This window comes from Glycine soja, chromosome 11 (genome assembly GCF_004193775.1).
Source record: "Glycine soja cultivar W05 chromosome 11, ASM419377v2, whole genome shotgun sequence".
In the NCBI taxonomy this organism is placed as follows: domain Eukaryota; kingdom Viridiplantae; phylum Streptophyta; class Magnoliopsida; order Fabales; family Fabaceae; genus Glycine; species Glycine soja.
Window position 1 is genome coordinate 31,635,147 of NC_041012.1, and position 14,131 is coordinate 31,649,277.

Genomic DNA, 14,131 nt, shown 5'->3' on the forward strand with positions numbered 1-14,131 from the left:
ATTTAATTAAAATAATTACTAGACATGCAAATAAATGGGAATGATTTATTACTTCTAAATTTATAGCCAATCATGATAGCAAAAAAAATATAAAATATTAATTACAGTAAATAAATATCATATTCTTAAATTATATTTAACATTATCATTGATTTATACTTAAATTACAACAAGTAAATATCGCATCCGTAAATAATGCTATCACAAGTTCATGAAAGAAATTAGAAAAATAATAAATCATGTATTAATTCCTGAAAGAAATCTTTACGGATAATCAAAGAAAAGAAACTATGAAAAGGCAATTATATAATTCAAATTTTTTTGTCTTATTTCCTTAATCCGGTAAAGAAAGCTGATTTACATGAAAGAAACATGTCATGTGCATAAGATCATTATAAAGGCATCCAAGAATGGATTAACAAATCACACACAACAATAATATGTAAAAGTAAAACCCCCGTGACTTTGAATTCGAAGAAACACTACTAAAAATTTAGCTTTTTATGTCGGTGATTCTAAGACGGTTGTAAAGGACCATCTTAGAAAGTGCGGCGGTGACATTTTTGTAATTAATAGGAACAAAATGAAGACGTTTGCGCAAACCCGTCTTTAAATATTGTTTGATGGCAAACTTGTAAATTTTTTTTATTACCATACAAAGACGGTCTAGTCCTGAAAGCCGTCTTTGTATGGTTAGTGATTGCACGTCGTTCTAATCAAGTCTCTAAAACAGTCTCACGCCTTACCTAGCTTTAAACCTCGTCTTATTGAACCTGCAATCACCGTCGTCTTCTGAAGACCATCGTGCCCCTGTCGACGTCAAAGTTTGAACTCCTCCACATTACTCTCATCATTAGAAGGTATGAACCCCACTCTTGCATTTTGATGTCTTCTTTGTTGAATTCTATTGGGGTCGGAGTGAGTGTGGGTGTTGATGACATTGGGTTTGAGGTGTGGCGGAAGGAGCATTGGGGTTTGGGGTTGTGGTCTAGGCCATGGCGGAGGAGCATGGGTGTTTGTGGTTAAAATGCACCATGCTAGCTTTAATATAGTATGAAACCATTCATGAGAGGGCATGTTAAAGATTTAATATAGTATAAAACCATTCATGTGCCTTCACATAATAGCTTAAGCTTTTGGGATACTTGGTTCATAACAATATGCTCTTTGTCCTGAAATGATATTTTAGCAACAATGTGATACAACTCTGGGATCTCTTGATTTCCTTGAGTTTCAATATTTGTTAGCATTTACTACTGTTTTGCATCAATTTTATCTTCTATGACCCCCTTATAATGTGGATTAATTTAATTGAGCAAATCTATTTTTTTTATGCTCAGCTTCTATAAGTCTTTTCATTTACAGATATATTGTAATATTGTTATTGAGTTCTTGGTTTAAAACTAGTTATTGTTATTGTAGGTTTGTATCTACCCTTGATTTAAAACTAGTTAAATTTATCAGATACTTTAACTCAAAAGGGCAGATAGATCCAAACTTGATACACATTTTCACTTGAGAGAATCCAAGTCTATGTGTAATCATTGCCTTGGCTTTGAATGGGATTAGTTGATGGTTTTTACTCATGTTTATGACTGCTATCATAAAACTACAATCAAATATGGGTAAGGGCTTAACTAAGGCTAGCTAGTTGTAGCAGAGAAATGCCAATATGGGGGAGAGTGTACACTTATTTTTTTTTTTACTTTTATTGCCATTGATTGAGTGTGTTGTGGATGGCCCCCGGCCGTAAGGTAAGAAAAAGAAAAGCAAATGGCTAAACTAAGAGAAAATGAAAAATAGACCACCCTGCCCTGCAGGGTCTCTCTTGCCACTGCCTTTTCTCTATATAATATAACCTCAACTGCCCTTACCTTCCTTTCAATTCCCTCCCTTTTTCTTTCAACTCACTTCTTTTTTGTCCTAAATAATCAGTATCTTTTAATTCTCACCCAATTATTTACTATAAACAAATGAAAGCTAATAGGTAAGAGTTAACTATCCTTTCCAAGCCAACAACTTCTTCAACACCTTATGAATCAATACTTTGCAAGAGACTTATTCATTGTCTAATCTATATTTGGATTATGAGATGATATTTGACTAGAGCTTATAGATAGGAATCATAAAATGATGTCAATCTCATTGTCAAACACACCCTTGGAGAAAACTGCAATGTATGTCACAAATATATCGCTTGAACCAAATGTATTTTCCATTGGAGGAAACCTAAGTTGGATAGAATCATCATTATGGACAACAAAACTGTCATTGAACAACATATGTAGAACTTGAATTCAAGACCATTGGTTAAGCTGAAACAATCCAATGTCTCTTGATCCACTCGCATCTCTTAATTTGTTTTCTACTTTACATTTCACACGAACAAGTTAGAATATAAGCAGTATATGTGCTAATTGTTCTAATTATCTATTCATGTAGTTTATATGCATGTAGTTGTACATATTAAAAAATAAAAAATCTTGGGGAGCAACTGCCCCCAAACCTCAAAACCTAGATCCGTTCATGTCCTTAAAAACATTGTCCATAGTGTCGCAACCTACCCTTTTGCGGGCGAGCGAGGTGAGGCTCACGGGTACGTCTTCCAAAGGAGGAAAATGCGTGGAGTCGCCACCAACATTTATTTGTGGAAAACGTCGGAAAAACCGAAGGAAACCGGTCATGAAGAATATTCCAGATTCGGGAGTTGTATTTACGTTTGAGGAAGGTATTAGCACCTCTCACGTTTGTCCCAAAGGACAACAGCCTTAAATTAGAATTGTGTGAAATTGTGTATCTAAACTTTTATTTCTTTTATAATTTTTGAGGTCGACAAAAGCGGGGCTCTTGCTCCTACGTACCCTCCATCGAAGAGGAAATCAGACCTACGTAGTTCTTTCAAAAAGGCGAATCAAGCGATTCTTTTTACTTGGAAGGTGGTCCTTTTAAGGTGTTGGACCTTAACATGATCCATTTTTACTTGGTGAGAAAACTGAGGTATCGAACCTTAAAATCCTTTTTAGTGATTTTTTGCGGACGAGCTTGACTTTGCGAGTTGATTTTAGCCTTAGTTTCACTTTAGTTATTAGTCAATTCAATTAAGAAAGAGAAATCCCAAAGAGAAATGTCCGATGGATTTTTTTGGTTTATTTTACTAAAAGATATTTTTTTACTATTATATTATTGTTTTACCTCTTTTCGGTTTCCAAGAACGACGAAGAACGAACGACGAACGACCAAGAATGGTTGAAAATCGTCGCGAAATCACTCACGGAAACGTTACGAAAGTGCCTCGGCTTGGATTTTCTTCACGGAAACAATTTTTCTCACTAATTTTAAGTGATCCTGAAGTACCAAAAAGGCTGAACCCCTTTCTCCTTCACTCCTCCCTCTATTTATAGGAAAATAGGGGAGGAGCTTGCCACCCAGCTCGCCCAGGCGAGCCAGGTTGCTTCCTCCAAAAGCAACCGCCTTCTGGAGGAACATCCTGGAAGGCCCAAGTGGGCCTGGTTGCTATTTGCACCCTTTTTTTTACTAAATACACCCCCCCTTTGCTTTTTTGGTGATTCTTTTCCATAACATTACGAAACTTTACAAATTTCGTAACGATACTTGTTTTCTTTCCGTAAGGTTATGGAACCTTACGGGTCATGTAATTACTCCTTTTTTAGCTTTCGGAATGTTATAGAAACTCACGGATTGCGTAACAATACTTTCTTTTGATTTCCAGCATGTTACGGAATTTCACGGATTGTGTAACAATGCTTCCTTTTGATTTCTGGCATGTCTCGGAACTTCACGTATTGTTTAACAAAGGGTGTCAAGTACCTCGAAGCGGTCAACCAAAGGTTGCATGCCATCAAACAATAGTCCCCGGACGAAATTAGGGTATGACAGTTGCCCCTCTTTACTTACCTTTTATCGGAGATAAGAGGGAAGCAAAGATAAAACACTGATTTCGTCCATCTTCGCTCTCTCTGTGATTAGTCTATGATGACTCCCGTCTCTCTTTCTTCTTTCTCTGCACAACACAAAACAAACACAAACAAAAGACACCAATAACATAATATATAAGTATACACATATTTGGTGAAGGAACTGATCGAGAAAATAACAAAAAACCATATTTTCCAATCACCGGAGGCTTCGTGCTTGATAACGGGGGACGCATGAACAGCGCTAGGCAATCAATTCATGGGGCTCCGAATTCGATGGTGGAGGATGCATGAATGACAATCAATTCATGGGGCTCCGGATAAGATTTGAGGGTGGAGGATAGACGAACAGCGCTAGGCAATCAATTCGTGGGGCTCTAGACTCGATGGTGAAGGATGCATGAATGACAATCAATTCATGGGGCTCTGGATAAGATTTGAGGGTGGAGGATAGACGAACAGCACTAGGCAATCAATTCGTGGGGCTCCAGACTCGATGGTGGAGGATGCATGAATGACAATCAATTCATGGGGCTCCGGATAAGATTTGAGGGTGGAGGATAGACGAACAACGCTAGGCAATCAATTCGTGGGGCTCCAGACTCGATGGTGGAGGATGCATGAATGACAATCAATTCATGGGGCTCCGGATAAGATTTGAGGGTGGATGATAGACGAATAGCGCTAGGCAATCAATTCGTGGGGCTCCGGATAAGATTTGTGGGCAAGACCGAATGGTCCACCGGGTTCTTTCACGTAAAAGGAGAACATGCTTTAGGAAGGAAAAATAAATCATTCACGAGAGCACCAGATTTTAGAGAAACAATATACCCATGCCAAAAGTAATTTTCCTTGTAACCGAAAATGAAGGGCAGGATGTCAACATTTAGCTTTAAAATGAACATTCAGGGAAAACGTCGGGTCAAACTGAAACTGGGAATGAAATCACTCATACCATATAAAAACTCACACAGGTAAGTGTTTTACCCTAATCCCAAACCATAACTGCACCATGACTTTATTTTGCACATGATTTCCTATCGAACCAAAAGATCACACGCACGATCACAGATCAATAGGATTTTCTCGAAGGTAGTGTTTTGGAGAGGAAGCTGGGTGTTTCGGTCTTTTCCTCTTTGTTTAGGTGGGGCGGGATATCGCCAGTCGAGAGCGACTTTGAATGGCAATCCCAAAGGAATAACCACTTTAAAAATGGGTTTTCCCTTTGCCGGCGGTTATTTACCTCGCTGAAAATTTATTTGGTCCGAAGATCTCCTGTCCTCTTTCTTGCTTTCTGTTATTGATAAGGAATTATTTTGTTTTCCTCCGATCTTTTCCTTTTTACTTTCTTCCAATCTTCGACCGGGAATCCTTCTTTTCCTTTTCTTTTCTTTCTTTTCATTTCTTTCTTTCCGATCTTTGTTTAGGAATTCGGGTTTTAGCATTAGTTATTTGCTCTCCCTTGAGGAGATTCTGCTGTCCTTTTCTTCGGGGGAAAGGATGAGGATTCTTTTCATGGGCCAAGGTTCAAAGTAGCTTAAGGTTGCATCTTAACATGGTCTTTTCATTGTGCGAGCCCAATTTTGATATCTGGGGCAAAACAAATTCATGTGTCAAGGTGTTGGTCTCGGGTTGAATTTCCATATTATTTCCACGAGGCACGCGTAACAATGATGATTTGGAAACAACGTGCAAAATTAGTCATGGCTACAGCTAGGTGGGTACTCAAGCATCCAGTTTATGGCATTGTGATACTAAGGCTTGGGATTTACACCAGTAGACCCAATATTTCCAAATTATGTTCTTTCACCGGTTCAATGAATCCATCCATTCTTATCTCGGTTATTCCGGAAAATAAACTCTTAACGTCAGTCTCTTGTTTCCAAAAGATATGTTTGTTCCCTGCGAATGATTTATGCTTCCTAGGACCATAACATGCCGACCTTCGAGGTCTTTCTTTCTTTCTCTTTTTTGTTTCATTTTTTTGTTTGCAAAAACTATACATCCATCGCTATCTATGAGAAAAGCTTTTCTTTGTACACCTACATTCCTATACACGACAAACTTTCTCTATATACACACATATAAAAAACTCTTTCTCTTTATATCAACACGGTCTATATAACAACTCTATTCCTGTTCAAAAGGTTTCTTTTTCGTTTTTCAACATACACTCGTGGTGTATACAAAAATTTCTTTATATACCCTCATTACTCACACACAAGAATTTCTTTTCACACCTTATCTACACACACACAAAATCTTTCCATACATTTTTTACATATAAAAAACTCTTTTCTTTTCTCTATATATAGACACGACATTTGTTCACAACGCCTCTTTCTTTTTTCTATTCTTGGCGTTATCATGATTTTTTGTTCGTTTTATTTTTAGGACGACGTTCCTAAAGGAAAACTCTACAAGGTTCTGGAATTTCAACAAACATTATCGACAATAATGAAGTAAACACTAATGCAACAGTCCAAACAAAACGTATGCACAAAACAAAAGAAAATCGAAAAGACAAAACAAACGTTAGTCCCCCAAGTCATAGCAACAAGATAAGATACAAATGATAAATGATGGAACATACGAATTTGGGGATCCTATGTTCATGTGGCTCCGCATGCCACCGGACTCTTGGGTCATGGTAACAAAAGGTGGGGTAGTCGACAAAAGCAGGGCTTTTGCTCCTACGTATCCTCAATTTGTGATGAGGAACTCAGACCTACGTAGTTCTTGATAACTGTGAGACTAAAAAATAGTCTTGGTGTTTTCTTCACTAAAATGCGGACATGCTTTAGTAAAGAAACAAAACCTTCAATTGATCAGAGCAACATATGATTTTTTGATGAAAAACAATGTGTCTATTGGGGAAGGAGAGTATGCTGATGAAATTTTCTCATAACCATAAATGAGATTTTGGATGTTAGCATTTCGTTTCTAAATGACCATTTTGAGGAAGCACTGGGTTCAACAAAAATAGAAGAAAATCACTCAAAGTGTATCAATCTCACACAGGTAAGTGTTTTATCCTAATTCCAAACCATAGATATGTCATGACTTGATTTTGAAAATCATTTCCTATCAAATCAAAGATTACATGCGTGACCATGGATCAATAAGACTTTTTCTTGGGAATGGTTTGTTTTTCTTGGTGGGAAATTTGGCTTTGAGTGCTTTTGGCCTTTTCCTTTTTTTGTTTTTGTTTAGTGTGAGGTGAGAAAGTTGCTAGCGCACAGGATTTTGGTTGGCAATCAAAGGGAGAGGACCACTTTAGGTCGTGTTTTCCTTTCTTTTTCTGTTTACTTGGTGACAATTCTGTATTGTTCAGATATTGTCTGGTCCAAAGACCTTTCTGGATGTTTCTTCTGTTTTCTTTTGATCCTTGATCGGGAATTTTCTTTCCTTTTTTGCTTTCTCCCACTCTTTGATTGGGAATTTTCTTTTTTTCTTTTTTTCTTTCTTCCACTCTTTTGATTGGGAATTTTCTTTCTTTTTTGCTTTCTCCCACTCTTTTGATTGGGAATTTTCCTTTTTTTGTTTTCTTTCGAGGGTAAGGATTGACATTCTCACCCTGGGTCAAGGTTTATGGTAAGTTGGGATTTTGGCTCATGGTTTGTAGAACAGCTGGACATGATATATGTCAGGGTTTGGCCAGCGGTTCGGGGATAAAGGGGATGTTCCACATTATTTCCATGATACACATGCAACAATGATGATTAGGAAATTTTATGCAAAACTGGTCACGCATGCACCCGATGACCTTGCTGGAGGCGACAGGCACTCCGTAGAACTAACAGAAGCCCGTAATCGGAGCTGGCAGCTCCAAGACCCTGTTGGACTTCTTCGGGTCCACTGGGTGTCTTGCGGGCGCGATCCCTGCAAACAATAGATGACATCAGAAATCAGTTGAGCGATGTGCATACTTACCTATGTCATGATGGCGTGACCTTGCTGGGGGAAATGGGCACCATGTAGGACTAACAGAGGCCCATAACCAGAGCTGGAAACCCCAGGGCCCTGTTGGACTTCTCCGGGTCCATTGGGTGTCTTTGTGGGTGCGATCCCTGCAAACAATAGATGGTATCAGAAATCATATGAACCATATGCATACTTACCTATGTCGGGATGACACAGACCAACTAATACTTCCGCAGGGGGAGATCAACATTGTGGTCGTTGGATGGAATGTTGCTAAGTAGCAACGTCATCCATATCTGTGTAAGAGTGGTCATGTTGGTGCCCATGATCCGCACTCGTCTCTTTGTAGTGACACAGGTGAAATCTTGCCCCGGTATGCACAGTAGCTGCGCGATAGCCTCCTCCTCTGGTTGTACTTGCATAGTTGGCCCTCCTCCAGGATCAGGAGGTGGCCCAGGAACGGTTGAAAGGAAATTACTGGCCCCTTAACCGGGAGTTCAAGTCTCGGTTAAGCATTTAAGGGCAGAGGACCTTAAATTCTCTTAAGGTGTGGACATGGAGCCCTCTAAAGGCGAGGGCGTGTAGCCCTCTAAAGGCGAGGGCATGTAGCCCTCTAAAGGCGAGGGCGTGTAGCCCTCCGAAGGCGAGGGCGTGTACCCAAGGGTCCACCCTTATGAGAAAGCAAGAGATTGACTCATCGAGAGGGCCGATCATCCCAAATTCAAAAGATTGGACATTAGATGTAGGAAATCTATGTAGTTAATATGATTTTTAGGGATGCATATGTATGCAACCTTTGAAATTTGGTAAATATGGACTTCATATGAAACAATGCAATGAAACGAAAAGTTGTACAATGTTCATGACATTCTTTCCCTATTTTGTGATTTTGATTTTGATTTAAATTTTTTGGAAAACACAGATTGATCTGCCCCTATGTTCGCTCGATGCCGCTCATTGCCCCAGTGTAAGGCTTTGAGGTACCAATTGTTATCTTTCGTCATGACCTTGTAGCTGGGAACCTATTGGGTGAGAACTTCTAATCTGCCCCTAGGTTCGCTTGAGGTTTTTGCATGGTGCCTTTCATTGCCCCAGTGTAAGGCTTTAAGGTACCAATCGTTGTCTTGTTTTCACAACCTCGTAGTGGGGAAGAATGAAAGAAGCAGTTGATTCTTGCATAAAGAATTTTCCAAGGACGAGAAATAGTTGAAGGATTTTTTTCAGTTGATGGATTAAGTAAAATGACTCCTATGTAGAAGCAAGATGTTTTGATGTTTGGATGATGCCAAAGGATCAAGTGCTTCTAAGTTTTATTCAAGACAAGAATCCAAGAATCCACGAAAATCAAGATATATGATCAAGTTGATCTCTAGAATCTTAGGAAGAAGTTTCCAAATTGAAAAAGCAAAAGGTTTGGCCAAAGAATTCTATCTAAATCATTTCAAATTGAGATTTACTTTCTGGTAATCGATTACCAGCAGCTGAAAATGTTTATCACAGTCACTAAAAATTTGAATTCAAAATTTATAATGTGTAATTGATTACGCATGGATGGTAATTGATTACCAACAGTTTATTGAGCATTTTAATTCAAATTTTAAAGCCTGTAATCGATTACACAAGTCTTGTAATCGATTACCAGAGGAGATTTTCAGAAAATAATCTCCAAGAGTCACATCTATTCAAATAGTTTATGAATGGCCATCAAGGGTCTATTTATATGTGACTCGGAAACAAGAATATAAAGAGAGTTTTCATTGCCCAAAAAGTTTTATCCTCTGAAAAGATTAAGAGAGTTTTTCTGAACTGAAATGTCTTATCCTCTCAAAAAGATTCCTTGGTCAACCACTTGTATATTCAATAAGGAATTTTGATTGATCTTCATTGTACAATCTATCTCTTTTAAGAGAGATTTCTTATTCTCTTCTTCTTATTTTTGAAAAGGGATTAAGAGACTGTGGGTCTCTTGTTGTAGAGGATTCTTGAACACAAGGAAAGGGTTGTCCCTGTGTGGTTTAGACTTTGTAAAATGAGTTTTACAAAGAGAGTGGAAAATCTCAAGTGGGTTGCTTGAGGACTGGACGTAGGCACGGGAAGTGGCCGAACCAATATAAATCAAGTTTGCATTCCTCTCTTCCCTTAAACTTCTTTTATTTATTGCTATTTATCTTTTGCTTTAAAGAAGTTTATTTTGAATTGTCTTTTGAGTAATTCATATTAAGGGTGCATTGTTAATCCAAAAAGAGAGAGTGAAAGTTTAATTGGGGAATAGTCTTTGTATCTTAATTCAACCCCCCCCCCCTTCTTAAGATAACTGAGCCCATTTGTCCCACATCCTATTCTTGATAACTCACTTCTCTCTAAAAAGACACTTTCCAAAATGATAAAATGAGGTCACATGAACGTTTTGGAAACACAGTCAATCAAATGCTTTTCTTTTTCCTTTTCTTTTTGAACCCCTTTTTTTATTTTATTTTTATTTTGAAACTTATTTGTTTTGAACTTTACTCGTTGTTTTACGGCACCCCCACCAGCGTGCAAGATGAGTAATCTCTGATGGAACGGTCTTGGAAGTCAACACTTAGGAACGCAGGTCGTTTTGAGCAAACAAATCAATGGCTCGCGCCCATATTCCAGTGGAAGCAGAGATGTAATTATGAGAGGATGAGGGACAAAGATGTCAAATTTATCCATTTATTTAGTGTTGTAACTGTGGCATAAACTTGAAAATTCTGATGAGTCATTAGAGACATCTAACAACAGCTTTCAAAATTTCCCCATGTGTGGTGTCGCTTGTCAATGTTAGGATTTACATGCGATTCTCCTCAAATTTCAGCCAGCCCGCATCAATTGGACCTTGCACCTTACGCTTTGAGATCATACAGTGCTCAATGGAATGCCCCGGGGCTTATCCATGACAAGCACACGTTGCGTTCGAGTCGTATCCTCGGAAAAATGGAGGTTGAGGAAACCTAGCAAAGGTTATGGCTACCATTGCATTATCGAGTGGATATGGGAGCAAGTCAGCATAGGACACCAAAATTGGGGTGAATTCTACAGGTTTTTTTTGCTGCAAAACTCATTTCTTGGTTGGTGTTTTGGTTTGTGCTAAAGGTGGTGTTTAGCATTGGTCGTGTGGTAGGTGGGTTTTGTGGTTTGATTTAGGGATGGCCTTTGTGGATAACTGAGTGGTGGGTAAGGAGATGGGTTGTTATTGGCTGAGTAATGACATTGTTGGATTGGTGGGAAACTTGGCCATATAGGAATGACAGCCACAACATGGGTTTCTCCCTCATTCTCATCCTCTTCATTTGCCCCAGTTTTTATCAAAGCAGGATGACCAAATTTGCCTCTTTTTAGACCCACTTCGATCCTTTTGCCGGCGAAGACCATATCTGCAAAGCTGGAAGGTGTGTAACCCACCATTTTCATAGTAGAATACTGGTAATGTGTCTACCATCACGATTATCATCTCCCTTTCCATCATTGGGGGTGCCACTTGGGCTGCCAGATCCTTCCACCTTTGGGCATATTCTTTGAAAGATCCGTGCCCCCTTTTTTTGCACACGTTCTGTAATTGCATCCTATTCAAAGCCATTATACTGACACTGCTTAACGAAGGCAACCATTAGGTCCTTCCAAGCATGGACTCGAGAAGGTTCCAAGTTAGTGTACCAGGTAACAGCTACCCCAGTAAGACTTTCTTGGAAGGAATGTATCAACAATTCCTCATCTTTTACGTATGCCCCCATCTTCCGACAATACATCTTTAGATGGTTCTTGGGGCAAGTAATCCCCTTGTACTTGTCAAAGTCCGGCACCTTGAACTTGGGAATGACCATGTTTGGGTACTAGGAACAACTCTTCTAGGTTAGCAAAGGCATAATCTCCGCCTCCTTCAATGTCCTTGAGCCTTTCCTCTATATGATCCAACTTTCCCTTTTCAGTCACAGCAGGAGGGGCTCTTCCCACCGTAAAATGTAAGGGTTGTGGTTGTGGGCAAAACTGAGGGCCCTCCAAAGTGTTTGGCATGGGTATACCACCAACTGCTTGCCCTTCAGTGGCATCTCTGAGGCAAGGCTCAAAGTCTGCTAGATTGTGGTGGGAAATTTCATGTGTCTCCCCCATGGTTTGAGAGACATGTGCATGATCAGTTTGGGAGGCAAGCCATACAGCAGGAAGGCGTGCTCATTTTGAATTTGCACATCATGGGGCCGTTCGTACTTCCCAAATCTTTGCCTACCATATCTGAGGTTGGATGATTCATTTGGTCGAGGCCAGATGGGGGCATCGGGTTCATCTTAACAATAGCGCTGGTAGCGGCAACTGCAACCGCATTGGCTTCCATTATCTTCTTCATGCTCATTATGGCCTCCATTATTGTGACAATTTACTCTTTCATGGCCTCCATGTCGTAAAGCGTGTTATTTTCTTTTTTATGACAATGATTAAGTTTTTTTTTCAAGGAAAGAATGCAATGAGCAATGCAACCAATGAACAACATAGATGTATGCGAATGATGCCCAGTTGAAGTATTGCGAATTTTTACGCAGGACATGGGGTTGAATCAATTTAGATTTTCAACATGGTCCATGACATCTTCATCAAGGTGAAACTGGAAGTAACAGGGACATCGACAGTCCTAAATATGTTTGGCAGTAGACGAAGCAGCGATGTAACTCGATCCATCTTTTGCCCCAATTTTTCGCAAGATGGTTACTTCCATACTTCAACTTGACTTGATGAACCTTTTTGTAAAAGCACGAGCTTGGTTCAACCCCATAACCCAGGGAATGGCAATTTTGATCGCCAATACTTCAACAACATTTCATAGGGATGAAAGACTCGGGAATACGCATGCTATGAATGGAAAATGTAATTATGAGATTGAGATGCCCGAAGAGACATCATTTCTTAGTTAACCACGCATTAGGTGTCATGCTCAATCATTTTGTTTTGTTGTTATTATTTTTTTTAGAAATGGGTTTATGATCCCAACATGGTTGGCTCATAGTACCTCACACATGCAACTAAGAATGTAGCATGAATTTTCACACCTCCCCTTTTTGTTTTCATTTTGCAGACGAAGATGCAAGGATCATGTATGAGCAAACATGAAAACAAAAGGTATGTGGTTTGTAGAACAAAAAGTATGTTAAACGCATATGCATGATGATGCAATGACTCATGCAAAATGTGATGCTGGAATATGATAACGGACAAATGCAGGAATGATATGTTCATTATGATGTCGTGAAGAGATGCTTATGCGATGCATGATATGAATGCATTTACGGACACGAGAGCCCGGAAAATTATCTCTTCTTACTTGCGCATTTGGGGGTGCAGTGCCCCATGTGTGCAGTTTAAGAAGGTGATATGGATCTTCTGGCTTCCCATGACAAAAGACGAGACCAACATACAACGTGTGCGTGACGACATGATGTAGACGCGCAAAAGCATAACACAGGGATGCACATAGCATGGCAATATCCACAAATAATCATACAGCAAAGGCGTGCATGACATTTAGGTCTACATGCATGGTAGTGTTAAAAATGGCACGCAACGTGTTTGCTCTGTGCCCCTATTTTAGGGACCTATAGGATAATATCTAGGGGTCTCTAATAACTACTCCCAACGATCCATATCTCACATGGTTGTTTTCTAGAGGTATCATCACTCAAGATAATAATATTGCGGCGGTATGGAATACTAGCGACAACACATTATAAAGAGAGAAAGCTCTAGACGAGGTTTCACTATTATCAAGCAAGTCGGAGACCTAGCATGACCATAGATTCACCTCCACTCCTTAGATTCCCATGGACCCGGGTATAGGGCCCCTTTTTACTCAAACCCGTGGGTGCTTAGAATGCAGTGTAAAAATGTGGAATAGATAGCATTTATTATATTTACACAGTTCAAAAAAATGCACACACAAATTTTCACAATTCCACACTTTCCTAAAATAGGCCTAACTCACAAAAAACAGTCCCCAGTGGAGTCGCCAACTGTCGCAACCTACCCTTTTGCGGGCGAGCGAGGCGAGGCTCACGGGTGCGTCTTCCAAAGGAGGAAAATGAGCGGAGTCGCCACCAACGTTTATTTGTGGAAAATGTCGGAAAAACCGAAGGAAACCGGTCATGAAGAATATTTCAGATTCGGGAGTTGTATTTACGTTTGAGGAAGGTATTAGCACCTCTCACGTTTGTCCCAAAGGACAACAGCCTTAAATTAGAATTGTGTGAAATTGTGTATCTAAACTTTTA